At 48.2% G+C, this 9,863-nt stretch overlaps 1 long non-coding RNA gene across 2 annotated transcripts; it reads left to right on the top strand.

Annotated features, from left to right (window-relative positions):
* Positions 1-4,630: 4,630 nt before the first annotated feature.
* Positions 4,631-5,456, top strand: LOC123090983 (uncharacterized). Of its 2 annotated transcripts, none has more exons than XR_006442704.1 (2): positions 4,631-5,009; positions 5,110-5,456. It is a non-coding gene; the product is annotated as an uncharacterized lncRNA (long non-coding RNA). The 2 variants fall into 2 exon arrangements; XR_006442705.1 differs by having other exon boundaries at positions 5,097-5,456.
* The last annotated feature ends 4,407 nt before the right edge of the window (positions 5,457-9,863 follow it).

Below are 9,863 nucleotides of genomic sequence, written 5' to 3'. Positions count from 1 at the left end.
ATTGAGGTCTTTAAAATCGACGAATAGGCGCCAGGATTTGTCCTTCTTTGGTACCATTACTAGGTTTGCTAGCCAATCCGGATGTTTGATATCCCTGATGAATCCGGCTTCCAATAGTTTGGCTAGCTCTTCTCCCATTGCCTGTCTTTTGGGTTCGGAGAATCGTCGAAGAGCCTGTTTGACTGGCTTGAATCATTTTAGGATGTTTAGGCTATGTTCTGCCAGTCTGCGTGGGATTTCGGCCATATCTGAGGGGTGCTAGGCGAAAATGTCCCAATTTTCCCGAAGGAATTCTCGCAGTGCGGCGTCTACATCAGGGTTCAATTGTGCCCCGATGGAGGCCGTCTTTGTTGGGTCCGTTGGATGGACCTGGAATTTTACTATTTCGTCCGCTGGTTTGAGGTGGACTTGGATCTCTTATCGAGTATCACATCGTCCCTATTCACCGTAGAGCGCAGCGCGGTGAGTTCTTCTGCCGCTATGGCTTCGGATAGTGCCTCCAGGGCTAATGCGGCTGTCTGTTTTCGGCGCGCAGTGCTATGTCCGGATCACTAACGAGAGTGATTATTCCGCTGGGCCCAGGCATTTTGAGCTTCATGTACCCGTAATGGGGTACGGCTTGAAAAATTGTGAATGCCTCTCGTCCTAATATAGCGTGATATCCGCTGTTGAACGGGCCCACTTGGAACGTGACTTCTTCGGATCTGTAATTGTCCGGCGAGCCGAACACCACATCGAGTGTGATTTTTCCGGTGCAGCGTGCTTTCCGGCTAGGGATTATTCCTCTGAAGGTTGTGCTGCTTCGCTCAATACGGCTCCAGTCTATTTCCATTTTTTGAAGAGTTTCCTCGTATATGAGGTTTAATCCGCTGCCGCCATCCATGAGGACCTTTGTAAGTCGAAAGCTGTCCACTATCGGACTAAGTACCAGTGCGGCTGGTGCTCGGGCTGTTCGGAATTTAGGTTCATCGCTGGCGTTGAAGGTGATGGCTGTGTCGCTCCATGGATTTTTTGTTGCTACTTGGTAGACTTCGGCGAGGCTGCGGATTGTTCGTTTTCGCATATTATTTGATGCGAAAGTCTCGAAGACTGTTGATACCGTACCGGTATTGTTGGAGTGGTTTTCCGGGGCTAGAAGCTCCTCGCCACTTTTGGCCACCTGCCGTAATATCCAACATGCTCGAAGGCTATGTGTTGGGACAGCGCCCTCTGTACTGTGAACTTTACATGGTCCGCTAAGCCATCCCTCCAGTACGGTTCCGTGCCCTCTATGGGGTTTTTGCTTTTTGGTTTTTGTGTCAGGTGCCTGAGTGTAATGCACCCTTTTGTTGCGGACTAGGGTTGTATTCGGGGCCGGATTGTCCCAAAACTTATTTTCGGTTTTCCGGAAACTCTCCATCGCACAGTACTTTCGTACTATGGACGCCAGGTCGGCGAAGCGTGTAATTTCACGACGGCTGATGGCGTTCAAGATTCCCTCGTCCATGCAATTATTGCAAAAAATTGAGATTGCGTTTTCCTCTCGGCAGTCCTTTATCCTGTCCATAACCAGGAGGAATCTGGCCCAGTAGTGATGTACTGTTTCGTCGGGCTCTTGCCGGATTAGAGATAGATAGCATATGTCTGGGCGGGTGGGTGGAATTAAGTCCGGAGCCCTGCCCATCTCGAGGCTCGAAGGCCGGGAAGTTTCCAAATTTGGAAGCTTGGATTGCTGGACGTTGTCCAACGAGTCCGGGACGATGCCTGATTTTAAGTTCAGTGCTCGATCGAAGTCCGTCCCTCCGCGGAAATCCGCATGGAGGGTTCGGGAGCCCGGACATGACTAGTTTTCAATATAGGAGAAGATTCGCCGCATTGTTCCTCTACCACTGTGACGTGGTGGGTGACCTGGGGAGAGTTAATCTCTCTCAGGTCGGTTTTAAGCTCAATCTGATTGTAGTCTGTAGCGACTCCCAGGGCGGCGATGCGATCCAAGAGCTCGTTGACAGACGAGAGCTCTATTGGATCCAGCTGCTCGGCAAATTCCGAACTAACGTGAAGATTGCTTTTGACGACTTGAGAAGTCATTGTCGAAGCAGTGGCCGGACAGGCGGTCATAAGAAAACCACCTAGCCGGATAGTTTGGCCGGCGGCCAAGGCCCCTTTGGCGAAAATACCGTCCTTGAAGACGGGCGGAGGCATCCTTCCTATCGGCGACGGCACAGAGGAACTCTCAATGAAAGCACCAATGTCGGTGTCAAAACCGGCAGATCTCGGGTAGGGGGTCCCGAACTGTGCGTCTAGGCGGATGGTAACAGGAGACGAGGGGACACGATGTTTTAACCAGGTTCGGGCCCTCTTGATGGAGGTAAAACCCTACGTCCTGCTTGATTAATATTGATGATGTGTATTACAAGAGTGGATCTACCACGAGATCAAGGAGGCTAAACCCTAGAAGCTAGCCTATGGTATGATTGTTGTAATGGAGGTTATGTCCTACGGACTAAAGCCCTCCGGTTTATATAGACACCGGAGAGGGCTAGGGTTACACAGAGTCGGTTACAATGGTAGGAGATCTACATATCCGTATTGCCAAGCTTGCCTTCCACGCCAAGGAAAGTCCCATCCGGACACGGGACGGAGTCTTCAATCTTGTATCTTCGTAGTCTTGGAGTCCGGCGGACGATGATAGTCCGGATGTCCGGACACCCCCTAGTCCAGGACTCCCTCACTAGCCCTCTCTGGTGTCTATATAAACCAGAGGGTTTTAGTCCGTAGGACACATAACAATCATACCATAGGCTAGCTTCTAGGATTTAGCCTCCTTGATCTCGTGGTAGATCTACTCTTGTACTACCCATATCATCAATATCAATCAAGCAGGAGTAGGGGTTTACCTCCATCGAGAGGGCCCGAACCTGGGTAAAAACATCGTGTCCCTTGTCTCCTGTTACCATCCGCCTAGACGCACAGTTCGAGACCCCCTACCCGAGATCCGCCGGTTTTGACACCGACACAGCCCCTCAGAACAATCGCAGCAAAGGCATCCCGCCATGGTTTCTTCTGGCCTCATGCAATGTGTAACGCCGAGGAAATCATAGGAACATCAATAACCACGCACGCACACGTCGGCAAAATCTCATAGAGGATAAACAGTAGATTTCTCATCTTATGCAGAGAGAGAGAGAGAGAGAGAAAGAGAGAGAGAGAGACGCCTTGACCACATTAAAACGTGTTCTGGTTGCGTGAGCATTGAGTCCACCGCCGACGAGGGTGAGAAGGAAGATAAGCGGCAACACATATGTGATGCCCCGTTGAAATAAAGGACGTAGACTTATTAGGGTCTTGAATCAGAGTTTTTGGGTTAGAGGCGTGTGTTATTATTTTCCCCCGTTGCAACGCATGGACTCTTTTGCTAGTAGTAAATCTATACCTACTAACAAAAGGGATTAGTGCTTCTGCATGCCCGCCATAAAATTGCTCGTGAAGTTACCACAAATTACATTCAATGCCACCGGTAAGTGAAAAAAATGGTTCGGTCTGTCGCGTTTATTCATGTTTGGCTAACCCTTATGCATCACAAGCCAACAACAACCTGAGTGGCTAGAGATATGGTCTTTTAATGGGGAGAACTGAGTCCGATTATCCCATTTTTCCTATGAATTTCGGTTGTATATCTTTTTTCTCTGAATTTTGGTTGGCGTAAGATAGAGCTGCCTCACCCAAGCGTCGCTTAGCAAATGGGCTGCACAGTGTTATAATTTCGGCCCAGCTAACCTCTTTATAACTTTTTTCCTTTTTGGCAGATTCAAGTATTTTTTAGAAAATATTCATATATTTCAACACGAAATTTAATATGTTATATATGAAAATCTCTTAGAAAAATATATAGATTCCAAATATGCTCTTATCTTACATGCTAATCATTTTTAAAATTATGTTTAGGATACACCCTTAGTTAATACTTTTCTTATATATGGAGTATTTTGGAAATGTCTATTATATATGTTTCCTACCCATTTAAATTGACTAGATAGGATAATTTGATGCTCCCACAAAAATTATTATTGGCACCATAGGGGATGATCATTTCCCCCCGCTATCATATGCTAAAGGTTACAACTTGCACATAATCATTCTCTCTATTTCGTCCAGTGCACAATAACCAATTCATATACGATGATGTATACTAAACTGCTGATACGAGTTCTATGTAAACCAATGGCTTAATGTTGATTTCCATATTGTTTGAAATTGTGCCTATAAAGATTTCTTAAAAGAATATCAATGTTGATATGCAACCTTGAACATTCGTTATGCATGTCCTTACGGATTAATTGTTTTTGGTGAAGATGTCTAATATGTTTGCAACCATATTAAGTCTTGACTTGGATTAAAGTTGGAAATACATATATTAACAAGAAAAGGATAATATAATGTTTTTGTGCACATGCTATCATTGAGTAATAAAATTTCCTTTGCTATTTTCAACCTAATGCACATCTATCATTCTTAAGAAGTTGCTCCCCACTACTTCCTATTCTCTCACCATGCACACTATCCACATCAGCAACTATGCCATCTCAGCAAAAACTGATCCCACGAGGCCATGTCATCACTTTCCTGGCCTTCCCATGAACCAGCAGCTAGCGTACGTTCCCTGCCACAAATGCAGCCACAAATGAACTAGAAACCCACGTACGAAACATCATTGCATCTCCCAACTTTTCTCCCGAAGCGTTAGCCCTGTTCGGCCCCTTGGTCTTTCGCCTCTTCCTCCACCTTCCACCCATGGTTCCCTTCATCTCCCCCAATCAATAAATCTCTACTGCAGTCCTTCCGGTTCTTCCCTTCTTCCCTCTATTTATGGATCCCTCCATCTTGCTTTTGTTGCCGACCTAAACCGCAAGATGCAAGATGGTTGCCGGTGCGGACAAGATTGGCCTATGCGTACACCTCGCCGTTTGCCCAACCGCAGTGAACCATGCTTGCCACCCCTGACGTCCTCCCCAGCATCACCTGCGCTAGAGGTGGGGGCTCTCCTTCCCCTTTATCTTCAAATATCTTAACAATTTTATTGTGAGTCAGCTTGGTTGGAAGATCTAATCCTGAACCAGAATTGATGAGAAGGGCGAGAGCGACGGCTGCAAGGTTTACTTCTTTGGCGGCACTGATGGAGGTCCAGATCCCAATCCAAGTAGCGCCTCCGTCGCCCAAGGTAGGAGCAGGAAGATGGGGTCGCCTCATCGTTTCTTCGTCTAGATCTCCACGTCCGTGTAGTTTTCCTGGAGGCCTGGATATTGCGTGATGTGCAGGACGATTAGTGATGCATATGTGCTTTGCGTTCCTGGTGTGTATATAACTGCATATGCACATTATTTTTTTCATCTTTTTGCAATTTCTTTTCAGACTTTAGTGATTGGTTTGTGGCCTGAGCTTATGTACAGATTCTAAAGTGTATATATGTGTTGCTGCCAGATGTCTCTATATTGTGTGATTTTGCTTTGATTAGTCTTCTGTACATCCTCTGCACGTCTATTCTCCATTGGTTTATTGGAAGTGACTGACGTTGATGGATAAATTAGTCTTAATTTTGAGGGCTCCACTCTATATCTTATGTTTACATGCAGTCTAAAACTCTGAATGTAATCCACATGCATCAAGCCTTGCCAAGTAACCCTCATGGAAGGTGAGTCAGCGGCGATGCAGTAGCTAGCGTGGGTGCATCACCTCTGTGGTATTGTAGGCAATCACGGCCTTGGACAAGCTCGCTGGAATCGAAGCCAGGTGAGGGCACCAAGGTTCCACTCGCTTACTAAGCCATCTAGCTACAAACAATACAGTTTATGGATATTAATGCTGATCTATATGCTTCCGGTATGGACAACTAAAGATGAATCACTAATGTATATATTATGTCAAAGTAAATAATGTGCATAGAGAACTTATTATAGATAAACATGCCTTATTTCGGATGAAGGGAATCAGATCCAAAGTTCCAGAGTTCTGCTATCATATACAAATATACTGCGGTTTCGATATATATCTGGTGTGATAAAATTGTTCATAATATGCATCTCACTCCATTTCAAATTATCTGACTCTAGATTAGTACATATTTAGGGGGAGAAGGCATCATGGTTTGTCCAGTGATGATAATAAAACATTGACTATTATTTTTTTGCATGTGCACGCCTTTAGTTCTTGAATTTTCCATGTTAAACTAAAGTACATTCAGTTTCTAATTTATCTATGGTGGTGGAACTGGATGGAAACTTATGTGATGCGCTTATAAAGAAATTCAAAATACAAGCAACCAAAACTAACAAAGCACCTCACACATGTCGTTATCGTTTCTGAAGTTACTTTTGTATTTGTATGCAACAGAGCATGGCATAGAAGTGTTCCTATTTGATAGTTTTGTTGGTCCTTTTTTATTTGTAATATTTGCGCGAAGCCGGTGCCAGATGCTTTTTACTTGGCTGCACTATTGAAATTGAGCTCATTACACTTCTCCAACTTTGTTGTAGCTATATGTAAATCTCCCACTAAATTTTTGATAGTTGCTGAATTAGGTCCACTTCTCATTCATGTTTTTTATTACATGCTCAGCGTACATGTTATGCTTACCAACACGTGTACTACTATCTTTGAACAATGCATAGATTAAGAAATGGCAAACTAAACTTTATTTGTGAAACTTTGTGACCCTAAGCCCAAATCATTTGGATCATACATATATACCTCCTCCGTTCCAAAATAGATGACCCAACTTTGTACTAATTTAGTATAAAGTTGGGTCATCTATTTTGGAACGGAGGGGGTAGTTCTAAATTCTTGATGATCAGAATGCGCATGATTTTACTAAGCAATGTTCATCTTGCAAAGAGAGCCTTGGCTCAGTGGTTGGGCATGCGGTTGTGCAGCCTAGCGACCTGAGTTCATTTAAAAAAATTCCGAGGACTATGTTTATCTTGGTACTCATACTAAAATGGCCGTATGCATCCCTAGTTGGCGCAGAGGCCGGGAAGTGAAAATCTCTCCCATTTTTAAAGGAAAGCCCCCGCGTCGCCCCCGCTCGGGCGACTCGGGCGGGATCTCGATCCCTAGCCGCCGGGGGTCCCCTCCTCTCCCTTCCTCCCCTCCCTCCGCCGCCGCCGAAGGACGCCGCCGGCGATGGCCCGGGGCTGACGGTGGTGGCGGGGGTCCTCCCTCTTGCCTGCGCCGTGGGGGTGGTGCGGCGCCCCGCGGCATGGGTGGCGCGGCCGATCTGGCCTGGCGGTGCGGCAGGCCCGCCCTCCGGCGGCGGCGCGGCGGCTGCCTCGGCTAAGGGACGATCTGGCCTGGCGGCGCGGCGGGCCTGCCTTCCAGCGGCGGCGCGGCGGCTGCCTCGGCCCAGGGCGGCGATGGTGGGGTGCGGCAGCCGGTTTTGCCTCGGGCTGCGTGGCGGCGTTCGGCGGCGGCGGCCGGGTCTGCGGCGACACACCATCTGACCTCGGATCGGCGGTGGCGGCATGGAGGGCCTGGTGGTTGGGTCGGCACCATGCGGGTTGTGCCCTCCGGACAGATGTGATCTGGCCGGTGCGGCCTGCTCGTTGTGCGGCGGCTCAGATCGGCGGCGACCCGTGCACACACTACGTGATGGAGGTTCTTCGAGCGGATCCGGGTGAAAACCTTGTGCTCGGCTTGATGCCATGACCGGCGTTGGTGGCACCCTGTTGTGTCATTACCTTCTTGAAGGCATCGCCGTGGAGAAGCTCTAGACCTCTATCCGCTACCTCCGGGGGAAACCCTAGATCAGTTGATCGGATGACGGCGGCGCGTTGGTGTCGTTTCCTCCTTGGGGGCGTCATTCTTGGAGGCGTACACGGGATCGAGGGACCAGCGGGCGCCTTTTTGGTGGAGCGGTGCTTCATCCTTCACATTGATGACGGCGGATCTTGGCGGCGTGGTGCAGTGGAGACTCGGCGCCCGATGCGCAGTGATGGACTCGCGCAGGTGGAGGTAGTTGTCTGGCGTCAAGGTGGCGTCGATGACGGAGTGACCTGACAAGGTAGAAGCCTCAATATCTACTCTGAAGACGGACCTGTGGAAGATGGCGGCGACGACACATGTGAGTGCGTCAGACCAGTTTACGCCCCAGACCCGGTATGTGCCTCGGCTGGGGCTTCTGGCTTTTGATGATAGGATTAGGTCAGTAGTCTGGGTATGTGGCCCAGGTAGCACCCCTACATCATTTGGATAGGAGTAGTGGCATATGTTGCCATGATGGCGGATTCAGGCATATTGTTGTAATACTTTGTAAGGTCCTCGAGAATAATCAATAAAGTGGCCGTATGCATCTTTCAGATGCAGAGGCCGGGGGTCATCCTCCTTTTCTAAAAAAAAGCAATGTTCATCTTACACTTACCTATGTTTTACAACTGTTCATTATCTATTTATGTTCATGTATATATAACCAAATCTCATCAAGATATATGGCAAGCAATTTCCACAGTAACGTGCGGGGTATCATCTAGTTGGGATTAAATATGAGAACCCATTAGGCCGTGCATGCACTTTCAGAACTAAAATTCAGATTCATTGGGAAAACAAAGGAATACAGACACGGAAAGCCAATCAGGTTGTGCATTCACTTTCAGAAATGAAGGAGCGTTGCAAGCTCCGGCTGGGGTCCAGGTAGCAGAACCGTTCGTGAGAAATGAAAGAAAAGTACCTTAGTTGAAATTCAGATGGGTTGGGAAAAAAGGCATACAAACATGGAAGAATTTGCTACCTAGCTTTTGTTCTCTTTTAAAGAAAAAACGCTACTAGCTAGTTTTTGTTCCTTTTAAAGAAAAGCTACTAGCTTTTTTTTTGCACGGTAATACGTGTCTCATTTATATCATAAAGATTAAAGTACAAGTCACGTAAGGACTGACATGACAAAACTGAAAAGATAACAGAACATCTCTGAGCTTGACACCAACGCCCATCACCTGCCTCCGGCACCACGACAGCAGCCACCGAAGAAAAGAATGATGGATCACCTCCTCACCCGAGCTCGACATGTACGTGTAGCATGTCTACACGTTCTTGTGCACAATGGGTCGGCTGCCGCCGCCGCATGCCAACACCCACCAATGTGAAGCGGTTGTTGGTCGGCTACAAATGACACGGACCAGAAAGGAGTAAGGACATCTCTAACGGCAACCCTTAAATTTTCTCCCGCATCCTTCCGCGGATAGGGGGGCCAGTCCGCGGATGTGGGAGGACGCCATCCAACGCTAGCTGCATGCATTTCAAACTTTTTTTCACAAACCGGATGAAATTCATGCAAACACGATCGGATTTCGTACAAACATGACGGATTTAATTACATTTCGAACATTTAGAAAAAAAAGACCCGCCCCTAAACATATCCTATGGCGGCGGCGTCCAACGTCCAAGCCCGTGTCGTCCTCCTTTCACCGTTTCCATGAGCACCGGCGATAAGACCGATGAAGTGAAGGTGTCGTCTCCGGCGAGGAAGAGTAGAACACGTGAGACGGATCAGCCCACATGGGACATCAGGCCCCGCCACCTCCCGTGGCCTACTCATCCTTGGAGGTGTCCGCGCCCTGTCCGTCGCTGGTGGACGTGAGGTCCACGAGGGAAATGGTGGCGTCGGCGCTGTCGTCCCACCGGGCCGGCTGATGGTTCATCGGCGGGGCATAGGAGGCGCATGTGGCGATGTTCTCCTCCGCGATCACCTGCAGCTGCACCTCCGCGGCTGCCGCTTCCTGCCGAGCGGCGGCTTGAGCGCGGACGACATCGTCGATGGCACGCTTCCCCGCGATGAAATTTGGGTTCGCCGCGGCCATGGCCGCCACGGTCTCCTCGCTCGCGCACTCACCGTAGATCTG

Source organism: Triticum aestivum, chromosome 1B (assembly GCF_018294505.1).
Source record: "Triticum aestivum cultivar Chinese Spring chromosome 1B, IWGSC CS RefSeq v2.1, whole genome shotgun sequence".
NCBI classification, from domain to species: domain Eukaryota; kingdom Viridiplantae; phylum Streptophyta; class Magnoliopsida; order Poales; family Poaceae; genus Triticum; species Triticum aestivum.
This window is presented reverse-complemented; position numbering and strand designations above follow the sequence as displayed.